Below are 24,787 nucleotides of genomic sequence, written 5' to 3'. Positions count from 1 at the left end.
TAGAGGTCAAAACAGAATATATTTAAAAAATGTTTGAAATGAGTATGCAAACTCACCACATTATCCTGAAATTTAAGGATTTTATAGTGATGCGTTTGTGAAATAGTGCACCCCCGCACATTTTATTGAGGAATGTCTCGATATTATCTCCACCTTATTTTTTAATATATATATATATATACCTGCACTATTCTGCAACCAGTTGCAGAATAATATTCTGAGCACCGATTCGTACTTCTCTGGACACGAGCTTGTACTGCGTCGGAACTTTTTTGCAGTGTGCGTTTGTACTTCTCTGTGTTCTTCATGGAATCGATGTTTCTGTCCCGAAATCGATCAGTTTGTTGTTTTCTAGTGTCGTAATTATATTTTCTAGCTAGTATACACCAATCCGCACGCACGCATTACAACTTTTACAAGATTTAACAAGTTTTTGAATCGGATTGATCCGCCGGCATGTCCGTGGCGTACTTATTCCGCGAATCCAAATTGGCGTCTGGATCGTCGTTTTTAAGATGGAATTCGAGTTCCATTCGCACCAGTATGCATATATTAGTGAATCAAATGTTTAATCTGGTTGCAATTTTGCTAGAATCGCTGATTCGGTAGTTGCCCGTGGAGAGCAGTTCCGCCGTTGTCAGTTCATCGATTTCTAGTCGATTTCGCTTTTTTGTTTGTGTTTCTGTTAAATTGATTTGTTTTTAGCCGTCAAATTCATACTAGAATACTCATTGAATTACTAAAAGTTGAACTGTAATTCGCGATCGAATCCGTTGGAAGGTTTGCGTTCCGTGCGCCGTCGGATCATGCGGGTGGGTATGAGTTCATCATTTTTTTTCGCGAATTATTGTTTTGATAGAGTTATAGTAGGTGTTATATCGTTATTAATTCCAGATATACTCATATATAGTTTGTTTGTTTCGATTTTTTTTCCGACCTGTTCGTCAAATCGACCGATCATCTATGTTGCAAACTGAACTTTTCAGTGTAGCGAGGTTGTACTTCTGCTCTCTGTAGTTTGTTCTTACTTTGTTTTCCGTTGCGATTTTCATGTTTTTCTAGATAAGGTTTATCTTATCCATTGCTTTTTGTGTGTTTTTATTGTTAGCTGTGCGGATGATAATTTTGTTGGTGGTTTGTATAGTGATCTTCTTCGTATCCGCGCCCGTACTTCTCGGGCGGTCTAGCTATACTTCTATCAGAAAATGTTTATCTTCTATGCACGTTTTTCTCTATTCTGTTCACGCCTATATAAGTGTTCCTTTCTCATTGAGCGCAGCCATAAACTTGATCAGATCTTTCTTCTTTTCTATCGTCTCCCAATGGCCAAAACTCCCTTCTCCCACGAATACAAACTTCCTTGCCATGGCACAACCGAGATGAATGTGTTGTACACCAACACGGCATCCAGAGTAGAGGCATGGCTTACTTCAATTGAATCTACCCTTGATGCTTCTGAAAGGAAGATTGTGGGGATAGATGTTGAGTATGACAGGCTTAGAGGATCCAGCATTAATCCGAAGAAGGCCGCTGTCATCCAACTTTGTGTGGGCACTGAAGTTTTGGTGTACCACGTTTGCCATGCTGATGAAAGGAGTGAGAAGTTGTATAAATTCCTATATGGGTACCGGTACACATTCGCTGGATTCTGCACTGCTGAAGATTGTAATGTTCTTGGTCATTCTCAATTTTATGTCCATAATATGAAGGACATCCAGATGATTTGGAGAGACCCGGACAACAAGAAGAGGACTCAAGGTCTGAAAGATGTTGCTGCAGCCATTATAGATCCATTTTACATGAAGATGAAAGATGGATTTGGTAGGGAGGAGCAAAGCATGTGGGCTAATGCGCCTCCTCTCCCACCTGAACATATTTTATATGTTGCGAGGGATGCATATGTGACCTACGAGGTGTATAAGCGTTTGGATGTTTTCGAGAGAGGATTTTTTTCTCTTTACAAACGTTCCGAGAAGAAACGTGGCAGGGATTGGTGAATACCTTAAAGTAGTTTGATTAGTTTTCCTTATGAATTTATCCAAAATGTATTCCTTTAGTTTTATATAGTTTTATAATGTAATCCGGTATTCGAGTTTATCCTTAATAAATTTCATTTTATTTTTTGTGAACAAACATGTACTTTTTTTTATTTTTGTTACAGTATATCATGTTTGTTGTCATTTTTCACGCAACTAAAGGTTTATTATTCTTATGGAACTCAAGATTTTAGAGCTTGTACTTCTTTTGTTTATACTGCAGTACTTCCCCTTGATCAATAACTGTACTTCCGGGTTGTTCATCTTGATTGTTGCTGAAGATCAAGATTCATATGTTTGTACTTCGTAGTTCGTCCTCCTTCCTTTTTTTTTTGTAATGTGTACTTCGTATCTCTTACTTATGTACTTCTTGTGCCTCTATTCTTGTAATTCCTGGTGAGAGGGGGGGTTGGGTTCCCCCCCCATACATAAAATCTAATATTTTTTTTGTTACTGCAGATCAAGATTTATAGGGTGTACTTTGTAGCTCTTACTTATGTACTTCTTGTGCCTCTACTCTTGTACTTCCTGGTGGGGGAGGGGGGGGGGTTGGGGGGGGGGTTCCCCCCCCATACATAAGTAGTACCGAATAAAATCTATTATATATTTTGTTAATGCAGATCAAGATTTATAAGTTGTACTTCGTAGCCCTTACTTCTGTACTACTTATGCCTCTACTCTTGTACTTCCTTTGTAATTTTGTTATTGGAATTCAAGATTCATAGTTTGTACTTTTCGTTGTTGTGAGCTTGTACTTCTATTAGTTTTATTCGGTACTTGCCGCTTCTTCACTTTATCCTACATGGGATATTCTATTTGATGTATTTCTTTTATAATTTATGTAGGGATTCATTGCATAGAAAACAAAAAAATTCCTACCGCGAGAACGCAATCCAAGCCAAGATGCAATCTAGAAGACGGGAGCAACGAGGGGATGATCGAGACTCACCCTTGAAGATTTCCAAAGCCTATAAGAGTAGGCTCTTATTGCTGCGGTAGACGATCACTTTCCGCTTGCAAAAGCGCGTAGAAGATCTTGATCACGGTGCCACGATCGGGCAGCACCTCCGTACTCGGTCACACATTCGGTGTTGATGAAGACGATGTCCTTCTCCCCGTTCCAGCGGTCAGCGGAATTAGTAGATCCTCCTCGGAATCCCGGTAGCACGACGGCGTGGTGGCGGTGGTGGTGGAGAACTCCGGCAGGGCTTCGCCTATGCGCTGCGGGAGTTTGTATGTGGAGGAGGGGAGGCTAGGGTTTGGGGAGAGGGGGATATGGGCGCCGGCCTCAAGGGGGAAGGGGTGGTGCGGCCAAGCCATGGGCTGCCCCCTCCCTCTCCTCCTCATTATATAGGTGGAACCCACGGGTTTGCCCAAAGTCTTCGAATAAGACCCCAACAGAAAAACTGCCTTATGGACGAAACCTAGAGGGACAGGGACTCTCCCCTTCCCCCTTTTCTTCGCCGGCCAAGGAGGTGGAGTCCACCATGGACTCCACCCTCCCACTTGGTTGGCTGGTTAGGGTTTGTGGAGTCCATCCGGGACTCCTCCTTCCATAGTGATTTATTCCGGATAATTCTAAAAACCACCTTCCATAAATTCACCGGATCATTTCCAAACTTGGAAAGTGACTTCCTATATATGAATCTTATTCTCCGGACCATTCCGGAACTCCTCGTGATGTCCTGGATCCCATCCGAGACTCCGAACAAAACTTCGAACTCCATTCCATATTCCATATCTACTTAAACGACATCAAACCTTAAGTGTGTCACCCTACGGTTCGCGAACTATGCAGACATGGTTGAGACCTCTCTCTGACCAATAACCAATAGCGGGATCTGGAGATCCATAATGGCTCCCACATATTCAACGATGACTTTAGTGATCGAATGAACCATTCACATACGATACCAATTCCCTTTGTCACGCGATATTTTACTTGTCCGAGGTTTGATCATCGGTATCACTCTATACCTTGTTCAACCTCGTCTCCTGACAAGTACTCTTTACTCGTACCGTGGTATGTGGTCTCTTATGAACTTATTCATATGCTTGCAAGCCATTAGACGACATTCCACCGAGAGGGCCCAGAGTATATCTATCCGTCATCGGGATGGACAAATCCCACTGTTGATCCATGTGCCTCAACTCATACTTTCCGGATACTTAATCCCACCTTTATAACCACCCATTTACGCAGTGGAGTTTGATGTAATCAAAGTACCTTTCCGGTATAAGTGATTTACATGATCTCATGGTCATAAGGACTAGGTAACTATGTATCGAAAGCTTATAGCAAATAACTTAATGACGTGATCTTATGCTACGCTTAATTGGGTGTGTCCATTACATCATTCATACAATGATATAACCTTGTTATTAATAACATCCAATGTTTATGATTATGAAACTAATCATCCATTAATCAACAAGCTAGTTAAGAGGCATACTAGGGACTCTTTGTTGTTCACATAACACACATGTATCAATGTTTCGGTTAATACAATTATAGCATGGTATGTAAACATTATCATAAACACAAAGATATATTATAATAACCATTTTATTATTGCCTCTTGGGCATATCTCCAACAGCCTCCCACTTGCACTAGAGTCAATAATCTAGTTTACATTTGTAAAGATATAACACCTTGGCCTTCCGGTGCTTTATCATGTTTTGCTTACGGGAGAGGTTTTAGTCAACGGATCTGACACGCTCAGAAACGTATGTATTTTGCAATTCATTTGCGTCTTAACGCATCACTCATTTTCCAAATGAGTCGGCATTAAATATGTTTGGTCTTCTGGTGGAGCCTTAATTCCGCGGTCTGAAATATGTCACTAATATTATCACACACAATATAGCTTCAAAGTTCGGACACTATCGGAACTACACCAAGTTCTCAAAGAACTTCTTGACTTAACATTCTCAGTCATTGTCAAAACAATGACATACTCTGCCTTCGTTTGTAGAATCCGTCACAATATTTAGAACTCTTCTAAATTTAACATAGACAACTTCTAGCTCATTGTGCTACCTTTTTAAACAACACTTAGTCTAATTTGAGATTGAAATTGTATTTTATATGTGATAAAACCAATATCGGTGCAACACCTTACAGTGATTTGTTTGTCATTTCTCCATACAAAATTATATATATATATATCCTTGGTTCTTCTAAAGTACTCAAGGATATACTTACTGTTGTCCAATACTCATCACATGAATCATTCTGGTCTATGCTCCTAACTTTTTAGAGCACAAGATATCTGATTTTATACATACTATTCATGATCTAAAATCACTCATGTGTTTTTACTCATCGAATGTCAGATACACTCAAGTCTTGTTAAACCTTCACATGACAAGAACATTTTCTTAATATTTCTATATTGAACTACTTCAATATCCATTCTATGTACTTTGACTTAAAACTTATTATGTGTTTCAATCTATCTTCATAGATCTTGACACTAAATATGTTTCAGTCCATATCCTTTCATTGAAGTTAATTTTCAATGAAACCTTTTAATCAAGTATATAATTACATCATTTATAACCAACTATATGTCATCTACATAAAGTATTATAAATATGTCTCAGTGCTCCCACTTAATTTCTTGCAAATGCAAGCCTCTTCATCGTCTCTGATGAAATCAAAAAAAAATCTTTGACTATTTCATCTGGTGAAGATTCCAACTCTGTGATACTCACTTCATCCAATTGAAGTTTGTATACCTATCTAGTATTCCACGGACCAGCAAAACTTTTGGTTGTATCTTGTATACACCTTTAATACACACTTCTGATAAGTAATGTATTTTGCCATCCTACTAACATATCTCATAAAAGAAATATGTAGTGATTACTAGAATAAACCACATAGACTATAAGCATTGCTACGGAAGATCTAATCTTATCGTAGTCAACTCTTTGAACTTTGTCGTAAACAACTTTTCGACAAGTCGAGCTTCTTCAAGGATATTTCATCCAAGTCCATCAATTTTATAGATCCATTTACTTTCAAAAAAGTATTCATCTATCTTGGATTTCATGGCGTATAGCCATTTTAACGGAGTCAGGGCCCATCATAACTTCTTTGTTTGTAGTTGGTTTATCATTGTTCAAAATCAATCCTTTGTCCTCAAATCATTTATTTGATCACAAAGTAAACCATACCTACAAGGTTCAATATGTACTTCGATCTCCATGGCTATAACACTTTGTAGTCATGGGAGCGATGATCGTCGTGGCCGCTTCCGGAACCAATTCCGATGCTGCGCTACTCTGATCATTATGCTCAGGTTCATAAACTTTATCAAGTTCTATTGTCCTCCCACTCAAAAACTTCTCTAGAAACAATTTCTTGGAAATAAGAAACATTGACAAACACTTTTGTCTTTGTCTCCATAGTGGGAAGAATTCCCAATCAATTCTCTGGGATAACCAACAAAGACATTCATCCAATTTTGGTTGTAAACTTATTTACTTATGCTATGCATACCAAAATTTAAGAAAGGACTATTAGGGTTCATACCCATGCCATAACTCGTATGGTGTCATTTCTACGGATCATGATGATGCTCTATTCAGTATAAAAGCGGTAGTCTCTAAAGCATAATCCACAAAAATATAATGGCTTTATTTTATTTTATCTCATCATTAATCCAACAAAGTTTGGATACATCTCTTGGATACTTCATCATCACTATGATACTCCAAGAAACGTGAGTTGTAGAACAATTTCATAACTCTCTTAGATGTTCGCTAAAACTCGTAATTCAAATATTTCCACCATGATCCAATCATAGATATTTGACTTTTCTATTACGATGATTTCCACTTCATGCTGAAAATTATTTGAATCCATTCAAATGTTTCAAACTTCTTCCTTATCGAATATATCCACATATACTCAATTCATTGTTGAAAGTTTTCATGAAGTAGAAGAATCTCCCGCACACAACTATATCCAGTGAACCACATACATCATCATGTATTTTTCCACTAAGTTAGTTGCCCGTTCAACTCTTGGCCTATGAACGGTATTTTAATCATTCTCTTTAGAAAAGATTTGCAAGCGCCAAATGATTCAAAAATCAAATGACTCCAAAAATCCATTTACATGGAGTTCCTTCATGCGTTCCTTTCTAACATGACCTAAATGGCGGTTCCACAAATAAGTGGAATTTAAATCATTTGCCTTATGGCATTTTAGCGTCAGTGTTATGTATGTGTGTTTCACCATTAAGATTTATAATAACTTATCCATCATACATGGAGTAACGTCATAATTTGAACAACTCATTGTTTTCATTTGACTAGAGCAAAATAACAATTATTAAGTTCTTTATTATAAATTCTAAGGGCTAGATAGAATGCTAACGACGAACATAATAACACTTTATTTTGTTCCAGACGCGTATTCCTATCATATTCCTTGTCAGTCACTTAGGCCATTGTATTCTTGTATTGTGTTGTTTTGTATGACACTTCATACCAACAAATATGGTACTAATACCCAAGAATTTCATTGTGTGACCTAACTAGGAATACAACCATAACATGTATATCATTTATATACACCTGAGCTAGACTTTCTAGTCTTTTCTTTTCTTTCTGCCAAAATATCTTTTGTAATTTCTCTTTTAGCTTTCCTCATTATTCAGAAAACACTTCATCTTTAATAACTTCTAGGTTTGTTGGTCAAATACCAATAACCTTGAGGTTCTTGCTTTGAAGTTGATCATCATATGACAAGTGTTTCAGATTTCACTATTAGTAACTTTGTAATATGATGAACAATTTCACTCATAATTTTATCCATCATATTATGACGACTTTCCGAGACCATGTCTGTACATGCTAGGCTCGTAAAGTTTTAACCTTGGTATTCGCATGTGCAAATCTGGCTTGCACCCGTTGTATGCACACGTAGAATCTATCACACCCGATCATCACGTGATGCTTCGAAACGACGAGTCTTAGCAACGGTGCATACTAAGGACGATAACTTCATGGATATGCGAATATCGTTAGTGCCCCAATAGTTGGAGGATTGTGACGCCTGGCGTCCTCAACCTTCATACATTCCCATAAAACTTATGAGTTTATGTAGTCTCACCAAATTATATTCTATCATCTTGCAATAAGGTCTTAGATATCACATATATCTCATACCTTGATTATTTCTGAAAACTAAATTTTCAGCTCCTTACTTTTCAAACAGATTTGAACTTCAAGTTTTACGGAGACAAGATAACTTTAGGTACTAATTGAAACCATAGCTCTTTGAATCAACAATGTGAGGTTTACTAAAAGTTTGCAATAGGACTTAATCAATTCTTGATTCTTTAACAATACGGTACCAATCCGTAAAGTTTCTTGTCAGATTTTAACAGTATTTCTATCTCAATTACAAGACTAGCGCATGGTAGAAAACGGATGCCAATACTACAAAATTAATTCAAAATACTACTCAGACTATGTTTATGATAATTAGTTCATGTTTTAATCTAATTACTAATGAACTCCCACTTAATACAACATCCCTCATAGTTGTTAAGTGGTACACGATCCACATCCACTACACCAAAACCGATCATCACGTGAGATGATGTAGCTTCAATGGTGAACATCAACATGTTGATCATATCATCCATATGACTCGTGTTCAACCTTTCGGTTTCCGTTGTCCCGAGGCCATGTCTGTACATGCTAGGCTCGTCAAGCAAACCCAAGTATTCCGCGTGTGCAACATGGCTTACACCCGTTGTATGTGAACGTTGAGTCTATCACATCCGATCATCACGAGATGCTTCGAAACGACGAACTGTACAACGGTGCATACGAGGGGAGAACACTTTATTATCTTGATATTAATGTGAGGGATCATCTTATAATGCTACCGTCGCGTTCTAAGCAAAATAAGATGCATAAAGGATTAACATCACATGCAATTCATATGTGATATGATATGGCCCTTTAGTCTTTGCGCCTTCGATCTTCATCACCAAAGCACGGACATGATCTCCATCATCAACGGGCATGATCTCCATCATCGTCGGCGTAGCGTCAAGGTCCATGGCGCCGTCTTTATGGTTGTTCACCTCATGTAGCAACTATTACAACTATTGTGAAATACTACTCAACATGAAATTTAAAGACAACCATAAGGCTCCTGCCGGTTGCCATAATACAATAATGATCATCTCATACATATTCATCATCACATTATGGCCATATCACATCACCAAACCCTGCAAAAACAAGTTAGACGTCTCTAATTTGGTTTGCATATTTTACGTGGTTTAGGGTTTTCGAGACAGATCTAATCTACCTACGAACATGAACCACAACGGTGATACTAGTGTTGTCAATAGAAGAGTAAATTGAATCTTCACTATAGTAGGAGAGACAGACACCCGCAAAGCCTCTTATGCAATACAAGTTGCATGTCGAACGAGGAACAAGTCTCATGAACGCGGTCATGTAAAGTTAGTCCGAGCCGCTTCATCCCACTATGCCACAAAGATGCAAAGTACTCAAACTAAAGACAACAAGAGCATCAACGCCCACAAAACCATTGTGTTCTACTCGTGCAACCATCTATGCATAGACACGGCTCTGATACCACTGTAGGGATTCGTTGCATAGAAAACAAAAAAATTCCTACCGCGAGAACGCAATCCAAGCCAAGATGCAATCTAGAAGACGGGAGCAACAAGGGGATGATCGAGACTCACCCTTGAAGATTTCCAAAGCCTATAAGAGTAGGCTCTTATTGCTGCGGTAGACGATCACTTGCCGCTTGCAAAAGCGCGTAGAAGATCTTGATCACGGTGCCACGATCGGGCAGCACCTCCGTACTCGGTCACACGTTCGGTGTTGATGAAGACGACGTCCTTCTCCCCGTTCCAGCGGTCAGTGGAATTAGTAGATCCTCCTCGGAATCCCGGTAGCACGACGGCGTGGTGGCGGTGGTGGTGGAGAACTCCGGCAGGGCTTCGCCTATGCGCTGCGGGAGTTTGTATGTGGAGGAGGGGAGGCTAGGGTTTGGGGAGAGGGGGCTATGGGTGCCGACCTCAAGGGGGAAGGGGTGGTGCGTCCAAGCCATGGGCTGCCCCCTCCCTCTCCTACTCATTATATAGGTGGAACCCCAAGGGTTTGCCCAAAGTCTTCGAATAAGACCCCAACAGAAAAACTGCCTTATGGACGAAACCTAGAGGGACAGGGACTCTCCCCTTCCCCCTTTTCTTCGCCGGCCAAGGAGGTGGAGTCCACCATGGACTCCACCCTCCCACTTGGTTGGCTGGTTAGGGTTTGTGGAGTCCATCCGGGACTCCTCCTTCCATAGTGATTTATTCCGGATAATTCTAAAAACCACCTTCCATAAATTCACCGGATCATTTCCAAACTTGGAAAGTGACTTCCTATATATGAATCTTATTCTCCGGACCATTCCGGAACTCCTCGTGATGTCCTGGATCCCATCCGAGACTCCGAACAAAACTTCGAACTCCATTCCATATTCCATATCTACTTAAACGACATCAAACCTTAAGTGTGTCACCCTACGGTTCGCGAACTATGCAGACATGGTTGAGACCTCTCTCTGACCAATAACCAATAGCGGGATCTGGAGATCCATAATGGCTCCCACATATTCAACGATGACTTTAGTGATCGAATGAACCATTCACATACGATACCAATTCCCTTTGTCACGCGATATTTTACTTGTCCGAGGTTTGATCATCAGTATCACTCTATACCTTGTTCAACCTCGTCTCCTGACAAGTACTCTTTACTCATACCGTGGTATGTGGTCTCTTATGAACTTATTCATATGCTTGCAAGACATTAGACGACATTCCATCGAGAGGGCCCAGAGTATATCTATCCGTCATCGGGATGGACAAATCCCACTGTTGATCCATGTGCCTCAACTCATACTTTCCGGATACTTAATCCCACCTTTATAACCACCCATTTACGCAGTGGCGTTTGATGTAATCAAAGTACCTTTCCGGTATAAGTGATTTACATGATCTCATGGTCATAAGGACTAGGTAACTATGTATCGAAAGCTTATAGCAAATAACTTAATGACGTGATCTTATGCTACGCTTAATTGGGTGTGTCCATTACATCATTCATACAATGATATAACCTTGTTATTAATAACATCCAATGTTTATGATTATGAAACTAATCATCCATTAATCAACAAGCTAGTTAAGAGGCATACTAGGGACTCTTTGTTGTTCACATAACACACATGTACCAATGTTTCGGTTAATACAATTATAGCATGGTATGTAAACATTATCATAAACACAAAGATATATTATAATAACCATTTTATTATTGCCTCTTGGGCATATCTCCAACATTTTAATATTATGAGTTTTGTACTTTGCTTTTGTATCGTTTTGTACCTTTTTTTCAAGCCTGTACTTCTATTGCTGCAGAGTCATCTATGATATATATATTTTTTAATTGTATTCTTGTAAATTAAGGTTGTACTTACTTGTACTTGTATCCTGTACTTCCTTATCGTTTATGCTTGTATTTCCTTTTTGCTGCCCTTTGTTTTTTGTTGAGGCTGTACTTATTTGTTTGACAGGCCAGGTAACGGCCCAGTCGGGCTTTTCTGGGCCCGATTTGTTACGAATTGGTATTTAATTCCCTTTTTATTTTTTAGTGGTAATTGCAAAACTATGGTAATTGTTTTTTGGCCCAGTCCATAATTTTCGGCCCATTTAATTGTGGCCCGGTGGCGTCCGTATGCGTCTCTTACACCATAACTGCAAGTTGCGTAGCCGTTCCGCACTGTCCGCACGGCGTAACTCCACCTTCCCCACTCTCTCTTCGCTTTCCTCATCTCTCGTCGCAGAGAGGAACTGCTGCGCGGTTGCGGCGACGGAGCCGCTGCCTTCTTCCGGTAGGATCTACTTCTCCGCGCCCCTCCCTATCTCGTGCGGTACTTCTATTCTCTCTATCCTTCTCCGGCCCCTCAAATTTTCTCCCGCGAATGCTCTCGTGAGTTTGTGTTCCGGATTAGGGGTTACTGTTCATAGCTTAGGGTTTCCTGCTTGTAGATCTTGTTTGTTCTTTCCTTTTGTATCGCGCAGCGTGTCTTCTTGTTTGTCTGCTGCATTCTCCTCGGACTAATTCGTTTTGATTTTTGCTTTTTGATGTGTGGCCGGTTGCAGGGTTCGTGTTCATGTGCTTCTGATCTGCGCGTTGACTGGGAGAGGTCGATTTTATTTTTTTAGTCATGGAGCCTGCCCCGAAATCCCCACTGCCTCAGGAAACCCAAGGTAATTTTATGTTTTTGTTTTTGTTTTGTGGTACTTAATTGTGGCGAAATTGTAATACATAAGCTTTTTTGGTTCCTCATGCTTGTTGTGCTTCCCTTAGATCTCGAACTAGTTTATACAATGTTAATTCTTGCGTTGCTTGTGCAGTTATTTTTTTTTCAACTGCTTGAAGATACAATATCTGTTCTTTACTATGTTCATTGTTTGTATATAGTAGGTTCATGTTTTTTTGTTCGAATTTGACTTCTAATCTAACAATAAAAATTCTCCTAATTGTTTGTGTTTCTCCATATAAATATACTTATCTGGTATTCATATATGTACTTACTTGTTGGTACAAGTTGTACTTCCCTTGTTTAATTTCATATACTGCAGTTATTTTTTTACTCATGGATGTGTGTTATCTGACAACAGAAATTATTCTAATTGGTTTGGTTTTGTTTTCTACATGTAGATTCGGTCATGTGCTGTTGTTACATGTACTTATTTATCTGTACCAGTTGTACTTTCCTTGTTTAGTTGCATATACTGCAGTTTATTTTTACTTTTCTTTTGTTTTGTGTTATTTTGACAATGGAAATTCTCCTAAATTTTTCTGTTTTTGTTTCTACATGTACATGTACTTATCTGATGTTAGTACATGTACTTCTTTTCCAGATTCATGTGTATGTTCTTATTTGTAGTTCTTTATTTTTAGTACTGCTCTCTCCTAGTTTTGTTTTGCATTTTTCTTGTTATGATTGTTTCTATTCTACTTATCATCTTATATTGTTCATTTTACTATGTCTGAACCCATTTCTTTTTTTAGGTGAAGTTACAGTTATTAAGAAAGCGAAATTGTTTGCCGCCGATGGAAAACTAAGTCTCGTTGCCGGTATTCCTATCGTTTTCCCTGATGTTACTGTGAGGATTAGAACTGAGGATGAGGTTAAGAAAAGCTCTTCTACATCTGGTAATCATTTTTAATATGATCCCTGTTTTTGTGCTCATTGTCTTTTTTTTGTGATTTTTTTATTGTCATGCTTGTTCTCTTTTGATATGTGAATCATAAGACAACGAAAATATATGCTCTTAAGAAGACTGTGTATTTTATTTTTGTAGCAGTTGTACTTCCCTTGTTTTTAGTTGCAAATAATGCAGTTAATTGCATTGCACTTATCTGATATGTATTGTTGGACTTCCTTACCTTTTATTTTACCATTTTAGGAAATTAAATATTTTTTTTTCATTGCTGTTGTAATTAATTTGTTTCTTTTTCTTTAATGCAGATGCAGATTTGCAAACTGAAACTACTGACAAGGATATCACTGATGTACTTGCTTCTGTAGAAGAGACTTATGGAGATGGAGATCGAATGTCTGCTCATGACGGTTCTGAGCAAGGTGAAGGTGATATAGGTTCTTTGGAGTTGTCGTTAACTCCTACTCAGGATGTTGACGGCACTGAGCCAGTTACTCAGATAGAAGATGTTCCAGCCCAGCTTGCTGCTGAGGAAGAAAGGGTTGCACAGAAAATTATGCGTGCTAGGGAACGAAAGAGCAAGGCGATTCATGATGCAGGAGCATCTAATGTTGGTCCCATAGCTTACCATCGTAGGGAACGGAGGAGCAAGGCGGCTAATGACGCAGAAGCATATGCTGTTGTTCCCGAAGCAAGTCGTACGGAACGGAGGAGCAAGGTGGCTCATGATGATAGCGAGGCTGCTCCTGATGATAGCGATGCGACTCTTGATGATAGTGTGGCGGCTCACGTTGATCCCGAGTCTGCTCCTGCGTCTGATGCAGATGCTGATGTGGCGTCCCATGATGATAATGCAGATGCTGCTCCTTGATGCGTGTGGTTGACACGTCCGTTGGGAACCCCAAGAGGAAGGTGTGATGCGCACAGCGGCAAGTTTCCCTCAGTAAGAAACCAAGGTTTAATCGAACCAGTAGGAGTCAAGAAGCACGTTGAAGGTTGATGGCGGCGGGATGTAGTGCGGCGCAACACCAGAGATTCCGGCGCCAACGTGGAACCTGCACAACACAACCAAAGTACTTTGCCCCAACGAAACAGTGAGGTTGTCAATCTCACCGGCTTGCTGTAACAAAGGATTAACCGTATTGTGTGGAAGATGATTGTTTGCAGAAAACAGTAGAACAAGTATTGCGATGAGATTGTATTTCAGTAAAGAGAATTGGACCGGGGTCCACAGTTCACTAGAGGTGTCTCTCCCATAAGATAAACAGCATGTTGGGTGAACAAATTACAGTTGGGCAATTGACAAATAAAGAGGGCATGACCATGCACATACATATTATGATGAGTATAGTGAGATTTAATTGGGCATTACGACAAAGTACATAGACCGCCATCCAGCATGCATCTATGCCTAAAAAGTCCACCTTCAGGTTATCATCCGAACCCCCTCCAGTATTAAGTTGCTAACAACAGACAATTGCATTAAGTATTGCGCGTAATGTAACTAGTAACTACATCCTTGAACATAGCACTAATGTTTTATCCCTAGTGGCAACAGCACATCCACAACCTTAGAACTTTCTGTCACTGTCCCAGATATCAATGGAGGCATGAACCCACTATCGAGCATAAATACTCCCTCTTGGAGTTAATAGCAAAAACTTGGCCAGAGTATCTACTAGTAACGGAGAGCATGCAAGATCATAAACAACACATAGACATAACTTTGATAATCAACATAACAAGTATTCTCTATTCATCGGATCCCAACAAACGCAACATATAGAATTACAGATAGATGATCTTGATCATGTTAGGCAGCTCACAAGATCCGACAATGAAGCACAATGGGGAGAAGACAACCATCTAGCTACTGCTATGGACCCATAGTCCAGGGGTAGACTACTCACACATCACTCCGGAGGCGACCATGGCGGCGTAGAGTCCTCCGGGAGATGATTCCCCTCTCCGGCAGGGTGCCGGAGGCGATCTCCTGGATCCCCCGAGATGGGATCGGCGGCGGCGGCGTCTCTGGAAGGTTTTCCGTATCGTGGCTCTCGGTACTGGGGGTTTCGCAACGGAGGCTTTAAGTAGGCGGAAGGGCAGGTCAAGAGGCGGCACGAGGGCCCCACACCACAGGGCCGCGCGGCCAAGGGGGGGGGGGGGCGCGCCGCCCTAGGGTGTGGCCCCCTCGTGGCCCCACTTCGTCTCCTCTTCGGACTTCTGGAAGCTTCGTGGCAAAATAGGACCCTGGGCGTTGATTTTGTCCAATTCCGAGAATATTTCGTTACTAGGATTTCTGAAACCAAAAACAGCAGAAAACAACAACTGGCACTTCGGCATCTTGTTAATAGGTTAGTTCCAGAAAATGCACGAATATGACATAAAGTGTGCATAAAACATGTAGATAACATCAATAATGTGGCATGGAACATAAGAAATTATCGATACGTCGGAGACGTATCAGCATCCCCAAGCTTAGTTCTGCTCGTCGGCAGGTAAAGCGATAACACGGATAATTTACGGAGTGACATGCCATCATAACCTTGATCATACTATTTGTAAAGCATATGTAGTGAATGCAGCGATCAAAACAATGTATATGACATGAGTAAACAAGTGAATCATATAGCAAAGACTTTTCATGAATAGCACTTCAAGACAAGCATCAATAAGTCTTGCATAAGAGTTAACTCATAAAGCAATAATTCATAGTAAAAGCATTGAAGCAACACAAAGGAAGATTAAGTTTCAGCGGTTGCTTTCAACTTGTAACATGTATATCTCATGGATATTGTCAACATAGAGTAATATAATAAGTGCAATATGCAAGTATGTAGGAATCAATGCACAGTTCACACAAGTGTTTGCTTCTTGAGGTGGAGAGAAATAGGTGAACTGACTCAACATAAAAGTAAAAGAATGATCCTCCATAGAGGAAAAGCATCGATTGCTATATTTGTGCTAGAGCTTTGATTTTGAAAACATGAAACAATTTTGTCAACGGTAGTAATAAAGCATATGTATCATGTAAATTATATCTTACAAGTTGCAAGCCTCATGCATAGTATACTAATAGTGCCCGCACCTTGTCCTAATTAGCTTGGACTACCGGATCATCACAATGCACATGTTTTAACCAAGTGTCACAAAGGGGTACCTCTATGCTTTGTACAAAGGTCTAAGGAGAAAGCTCGCATTGGATTTCTTGCTATTGATTATTCTCAACTTAGACATCCATACCGGGACAACATAGACAACAGATAATGGACTCCTCTTTTATGCATAAGCATGTAACAACAATTAATAATTTTCTCATATGAGATTGAGGATATATATCCAAAACTGAAACTTCCACCATGGATCATGGCTTTAGTTAGCGGCCCAATGTTCTTCTCTAACAATATGCATGCTTAACCATAAGGTGGTAGATCTCTCTTACTTCAGACAAGACGGACATGCATAGCAACTCACATGAAATTCAACAAAGAGTAGTTGATGGCGTCCCCAGTAAACATGGTTATCGCACAACAAGCAACTTAATAAGAGATAAAGTGCATAATTACATATTCAATACCACAATAGTTTTTAAGCTATTTGTCCCATGAGCTATATATTGCAAAGGTGAATGATGGAATTTTAAAGGTAGCACTCAAGCAATTTACTTTGGAATGGCGGAAAATACCATGTAGTAGGTAGGTATGGTGGACACAAATGGCATAGTGGTTGGCTCAAGTATTTTGGATGCATGAGAAGTATTCCCTCTCGATACAAGGTTTAGGCTAGCAAGGCTTATTTGAAACAAACACAAGGATGAACCGGTGCAGCAAAACTCACATAAAAGACATATTGAAAACATTATAAGACTCTACACCGTCTTCCTTGTTGTTCAAACTCAATACTAGAAATTATCTAGACCTTAGAGAAACCAAATATGCAAACCAAATTTTAGCATGCTCTATGTATTTCTTCATTAATGGGTGCAAAGCATATGATGCAAGAGCTTAAACATGAGCACAACAATTGCCAAGTATCACATTACCCAAGACATTAATAGCAATTACTACATGTATCATTTTCCAATTCCAACCATATAACAATTTAACGAAGAAGAAACTTCGTCATGAATACTATGAGTAGAAACTAAGGACATACTTGTCCATATGCTACAGCGGAGCATGTCTCTCTCCCATAAAGTGAATGCTAGGATCCATTTTATTCAAACAAAACAAAAAAACAAACCGACGCTCCAAGCAAAGCACATAAGATGTGATGGAATAAAAATATAGTTTCAGGGGAGGAACCTGATAATGTTGTCGATGAAGAAGGGGATGCCTTGGGCATCCCCAAGCTTAGACGCTTGAGTCTTCTTGATATATGCAGGGGTGAACCACCGGGGCATCCCCAAGCTTAGAGCTTTCACTCTCCTTGATCATGTTGCATCATACTCCTCTCTTGATCCTTGAAAACTTCCTCCACACCAAACTTAGAACAACTCATTAGAGGGTTAGCGACAATAAAAATTAATATATTCAGAGGTGACACAATCATTCTTAACACTTCTGGACATTGCATAAAGCTACTGGACATTAATGGATCAAAGAAATTCATCCAACATAGCAAAAGAGGCAATGCGAAATAAAAGGCAGAATCTGTCAAAACAGAACAGTTCGTATTGACGAATTTTATCGAGGCACCAGACTTGCTCAAATGAAAATGCTCAAATTTAATGAAAGTTGCGTACATATCTGAGGATTACTCACGTAAATTTGCATAATTTTCTGAGTTACCTACAGGGAAAACAGCCCAGATTCGTGACAGCAAAGAAATCTGTTTCTGCGCAGTAATCCAAATCTAGTATGAACTTTTCTATCAACGACTTTACTTGGCACAACAAAATACTAAACTAAGATAAGGAGAGGTTGCTACAGTAGTAAACAACTTCCAAGACACAAAATAAAAACAAAGTACTGTAGGTAAAAACCATGGGTTGTCTCCCATAAGGGCTTTTCTTTAACGCCTTTCAGCTAGGCGCAGAAAGTGTGTATCAAGTATTATCAAGAGACGAAGTGTCAACATCATAATTTGTTCTAATAATAGAATCAAAAGGTAACTTCATTCTCTTTCTAGGGAAGTGTTCCATACCTTTCTTGAGAGGAAATTGATATTTTATATTACCTTCCTTCATATCAATGATAGCACCAACAGTTCGAAGAAAAGGTCTTCCCAATATAATGGGACAAGATGCATTGCATTCAATATCCAAGACAACAAAATCAACGGGGACAAGGTTATTGTTAACGGTAATGCGAACATTATCAACTTTCCCCAAAGGTTTCTTTGTAGAATGATCAGCAAGATTAACATCCAAATAACAATTTTTCAGCGGTGGCAAGTCAAGCATATTATAAATTTTCTTAGGCATAACAGAAATACTTGCACCAAGATCACATAAAGCATTACAATCAAAATCTTTAACCTTCATCTTAATGATGGGCTCCCAACCATCCTCTAGCTTTCTAGGAATAGAGGCTTCGCGCTCTAGTTTCTCTTCTCTAGCTTTTATGAGAGCATTTGTAATATGTTGCGTGAAAGCCAAATTTATAGCACTAGCATTAGGACTTTTAGCAAGTTTTTGCAAGAACTTTATAACTTCAGAGATGTGGCAATCATCAAAATTCAAACCATTATAATCTAAAGCAATGGGATCATCATCCCCAATGTTGGAAAAAATTTCATTGAGTTTTATCACAGTAGTGATTTTAGCGATTTAGTGAGTTTCTCGCGCTTTGCATTAGAAGTGGAAACATTGCTAACACCAATTCTTTTATTATTGATAGTAGGAGGTGCAGCAACATGTGTAGCATTAGCATTACTAGTGGTGGTAATAGTCCAAACTTTAGCTACATTCTTCTCTTTAGCTAGTTTTTCATTTTCTTCTCTATCCCACCTAGCACGCAGTTCAGCCATTAATCTTATATTCTCGTTAATTCTAACTTGGATGGCATTTGCTGTAGTAGTAATTTTGTTATGATGATTTTCATTAGGCAAAACTTTCGATTTCAAAAGATCAACATCAGCAGCAAGACTATCGACTTTAGAAGCAAGTATATCAATTTTCCCAAGCTTTTCTTCAACAGATTTGTTAAAAGCAGTTTGTGTACTAATAAATTCTTTAAGCATGGCTTCAAGTCCAGGGGTGAACTCCTATTATTGTTGTAAGAATTCCCATAAGAATTACCATAGCCGTTGCCATTATTATAAGGATATGGCCTATAGTTGTTACTAGAATTGTTCCGATAAGCATTGTTGTTGAAATTATTATTTTTAATGAAGCTTACATCAACATGTTCTTCTTGTGCAACCAATGAAGCTAACGGAACATTATTAGGATCAATATTAGTCCTATCATTCACAAGCATAGACATAATAGCATCAATCTTATCACTCAAGGAAGAGGTTTCTTCGACAGAATTTACCTTCTTACCTTGTGGAGCTCTTTCCGTGTGCCATTCAGAGTAGTTGATCATCATATTATCAAGAAGCTTTGTTGCTTCACCAAGAGTGATGGACATAAAGGTACCTCCAGCAGCTGAATCCAATAAATTCCGAGAAGAAAAATTTAGTCCTGCATAGAAGGTTTGGATGATCATCCAAGTAGTCAGTCCATGGGTTGGGCAATTTTTAACCAGAGATTTCATTCTTTCCCAAGCTTGAGCAACATGTTCAGTATCTAATTGTTTAAAATTCATTATGCTACTCCTCAAAGATATAATTTTAGCAGGGGGATAATATCTACCAATAAAAGCATCCTTGCATTTAGTCCATGAATCAATACTATTCTTAGGCAGAGATAGCAACCAATCTTTAGCTCTTCCTCTTAATGAGAAAGGGAACAATTTTAATTTTATAATGTCACCATCTACATCTTTATATTTTTGCATTTCACATAGTTCAACAAAATTATTAAGATGGGCAGCAGCATCATCAGAACTAACACTGAAAATTGCTCTCGCATAACAAGATTCGATAAAGCAGGTTTAATTTCAAAGAATTCTGCTGTAGTAGCAGGTGGAGCAATAGGTGTGCATAAGAAATCATTATTATTTGTGGTTGTGAAGTCACACAACTTAGTATTTTCAGGGTTGGCCATTTTAGCAACAGTAAATAAAGCAAACTAGATAAAGTAAATGCAAGTAACTACTTTTTTGTGTTTTTGATATAGCAAACAAGATAGCAAATAAAGTAAAACTAGCAACTAATTTTTTTTGTATTTTGATTTAGTGCAGCAAACAAAGTAGTAAATAAAACTAAGCAAGACAAAAACAAAGTAAAGAGATTGGGATGTGGAGACTCCCCTTGCAGCGTGTCTTGATCTCCCAAGACAACGGCGCCAGAAATTTGCTTGATGCGTGTGGTTGACACGTCCGTTGGGAACCCCAAGAGGAAGGTGTGATACGCACGGCGGCAAGTTTCCCTCGAAGAAACCAAGGTTTAATCGAACCAGTAGGAGTCAAGAAGCACGTTGAAGGTTGATGGCGGCGGGATGTAGTGCGGCGCAACACCAGAGATTCGGCGCCAACGTGGAACCTGCACAACACAACCAAAGTACTTTGCCCCAACGAAGCAAAGTGAGGTTGTCAATCTCACCGGCTTGCTGTAACAAAGGATTAACCGTATTGTGTGGAATATGATTGTTTGCAGAAAACAGTAGAACAAGTATTTCAATAGATTGTATTTCAAGAAAGAGAATTGGACCGGGGTCCACAGGTTCACTAGAGGTGTCTCTCCCATAAGATAAACAGCATGTTGGGTGAACAAATTACAGTTGGGCAATTGACAAATAAAGAGGGCATGACCATGCACATACATATTATGATGAGTATAGTGAGATTTAATTGGGCATTACGACAAAGTACATAGACCGCCATCCAGCATGCATCTATGCCTAAAAAGTCCACCTTGAGGGTTATCATCCGAACCCCTCCGGTATTAAGTTGCTAACAACAGACAATTGCATTAAGTATTGCGCGTAATGTAACTAGTAACTACATCCTTGAACATAGCACTAATGTTTTATCCCTAGTGGCAACAGCACATCCACAACCTTAGAACTTTCTGTCACTGTCCCAGATATCAATGGAGGCATGAACCCACTATCGAGCATAAATACTCCCTCTTGGAGTTAATAGCAAAAACTTGGCCAGAGTATCTACTAGTAACGGAGAGCATGCAAGATCATAAACAACACATAGACATAACTTTGATAATCAACATAACAAGTATTCTCTATTCATCGGATCCCAACAAACGCAACATATAGAATTACAGATAGATGATCTTGATCATGTTAGGCAGCTCACAAGATCCGACAATGAAGCACAATGGGGAGAAGACAACCATCTAGCTACTGCTATGGACCCATAGTCCAGGGGTAGACTACTCACACATCACTCCGGAGGCGACCATGGCGGCGTAGAGTCCTCCGGGAGATGATTCCCCTCTCCGGCAGGGTGCCGGAGGTGATCTCCTGGATCCCCCGAGATGGGATCGGCGGCGGCGGCGTCTTTGGAAGGTTTTCCGTATCGTGGCTCTCGGTACTGGGGGTTTCGCAACGGAGGCTTTAAGTAGGCGGAAGGGCAGGTCAAGAGGCGGCACGAGGGGCCCACACCACAGGGCCGCGCGGCCAAGGGGGGGGCCGCGCCGCCCTAGGGTGTGGCCCCCTCGTGGCCCCACTTCGTCTCCTCTTCGGACTTCTGGAAGCTTCGTGGCAAAATAGGACCCTAGGCGTTGATTTCGTCCAATTCCGAGAATATTTCGTTACTAGGATTTCTGAAACCAAAAACAGCAGAAAACAAAGAATCGGCACTTCGGCATCTTGTTAATAGGTTAGTTCCAGAAAATGCACGAATATGACATAAAGTGTGCATAAAACATGTAGATAACATCAATAATGTGGCATGGAACATAAGAAATTATCGATACGTCGGAGACGTATCACTCCTGTGTCTGATGCAGATGGTGATGTGGCATCCCATGATGATAACGCAGATGCTGCTCCTGCGTCTGATGCAGATGCTGATGGGGCGTCTCACGATGATAATGCAGATGCTGTTCCTGCGTCTGATATTAATTTGTCCATTGCTGTTTCTAGCAGTCCTGTTATCACGCACAGGAAAAGGGGTGTTGTCCGAAAGAAGAGGATGACTGATGCTGGTATAGCTGGTACCCCCCGCAGATGTCCACGTGTCTCTGCTGTGTCTAGTGTTGATGGTAGCCCACGGAAAAGCCCACGTATTCTAAATATGCAGAAAGCTAGCCCTCTTGGTGTTATTGCTAAGGGAAAGCAAGCTAAATCTAAGGTGGAAGCAGGCTCATCTCACTTCATTTTAATTTTTATCAACTTACCTGATATCTCTGTATATTTCTAATTACTTGATAATTTTGTATCTGTAGGTTTCTGCTTCTAAGAAGAAAAAGCCTGCTGATGCGACTGGTGGTAAGAGTGTTGTCGATAAGCCGAAGGTGAACCCTAAGACGGTGAAAAAATCTGCTCCTAAGAGAAAGGAAACTGTTTGTTTTAAAGAAGATGAGGATTTTGTGGCTGAGGATCATCAGGTTTCTGATGATGACATTCCTAAGGTTATCTCCTGTTTTTTTCATATATTATTATATGCCCCCTCTAGTTGTTTATATGTATGTTTTTTCTGTTTTTTTGTGCTAGTACTTCCTCATTTGTATAACTTGTACTTCAAGTGTTCCTTCTCTTGTACTTCCCTTTCTTTTTTCATATTATTATATGCCTTCTCTAGTTGTTTATATGTATGGTTTTTCTTTTTTTGGTGCTAGTACTTCCTCATTTGAATAACTTGTACTTCAAGTGTTCCTTCTCTTGTACTTCCCTTTCTTTTCATATTTATTATATGCCTTCTCTAGTTGTTTATATGTATGGTTTTTCTTTTTTTTGGTGATAGTACTTCCTCATTTGTATAACTTGTACTTCAAGTGTTCCTTCTCCTGTACTTCCCTTTCTTTTCATATTTATTATATGTCCTCTCTAGTTGTTTATATGTATGGTTTTTCTTTTTTTTGGTGCTAGTACTTCCTCATTTGTATAAATTGTACTTCCCTTTTATCAGTGTACTGTTTGTAATTATATGTTTGTGATTCTATCTCATGCATGTAATGTTCTTTTAAATTTTGTATAAGGTTGTTAAGAGGAGGAGAGGGCAGGCAGAACCTTCTGCTGTGGTTGATGATGAAAAGGAGCACTTTAATACTGTTGCCAGGTGCTCTTTGAAGGAATTAACTTTTTGCTTTGGTTTGCTTGAGGAAAGACACAAGCTGTTGGTTCGTGAAGCTGGATTGGGGCATATTGGGGATTTCAAGATAAGAACAAACATCAATCGACGTCTTATGTCCTTTCTGATGTACAATATCGATCCTGTCACGATGAATTTGGATCTTGGAGATATGGTACCAAGATTATTCAGATCAATGCTGATGCAATTCACAAGTTGTTTGCGCTTCCTTTTGGCGAGAATTCACCTCCTAGGCCTTCAGATAGTATCCATGATGATGCTTTGATGAGGTTAAAGGCTGAGTTAGGTTATGCCAGGAATAAGCAAATTGAGACGAAGGATCTTAGGAGGTTGCTTGCAAATCTTGTGAAAGACCCAGCCAATGATGCTTTGGCTTTGAAGGTTTTCGGTCTTGTTCTTTATAACAAATTTATCTGCCCTGGCTATACTACTCGTGTTTCAAGGGAAGCTGCAATGGTTGAAGATTTTGATATCCTCAAGCTTAAGGATTTTAACTTGTGCCAGCTTGTAGTTGATGAGCTTAGGAAGCTATTTTGGACTGGCAGGCATCAAAATCAGATTGGGCTGCTATTCCTAGCTGTGCCATTGCTCCTCTTCTCATGTATCTTGACTGCATTGACCACAGGAAGCTAAATCCTAGGGATAAACGCACACCTCGTGCACTTTTCATGAATCCTTCCAATCTTTTGAAGCTTTCTGATCTTGACTGTATTAAAGAAGGTGACTGGAAGCCTTCTTCGTGGATTTATGGCAAGTTACCGGTGAGTCCACTTTCTTCTTTTATTCTTGTTTTTTTATTTTTGTTTCATGTAACTTTTGATTTTAACATTGTTTTATCTTCATGTGTGTTTGCAGTGGAAATCACGTGGTGATATTGTGTTCTTTGATGATGTACCTAGAATGACTAGTGGGCGTTTGACTCCTTCGAAGAGGAGTAGCTCTTCTCTTGCAGCTTTTCAGTCTTCTAGACCTTTTTTGGCAGGTAGTAGTAGTGGATCTGCTCTGGATGCGCAATGTGCTCCAGCTGAGTCTTTGACTGTTAATGTTTGTGGGGATATTGAAGCTCTCCTTTCAAAAGCATATGATATGTCTCTTCAAATACCTACATCTGCTAAGCGACTGAGCTACACCGCTGGCTTC

This window comes from Lolium perenne, chromosome 3 (assembly GCF_019359855.2).
Source record: "Lolium perenne isolate Kyuss_39 chromosome 3, Kyuss_2.0, whole genome shotgun sequence".
Taxonomy (NCBI): Eukaryota; Viridiplantae; Streptophyta; class Magnoliopsida; order Poales; family Poaceae; genus Lolium; species Lolium perenne.
Note: the sequence above shows the minus strand (reverse complement) of the source record.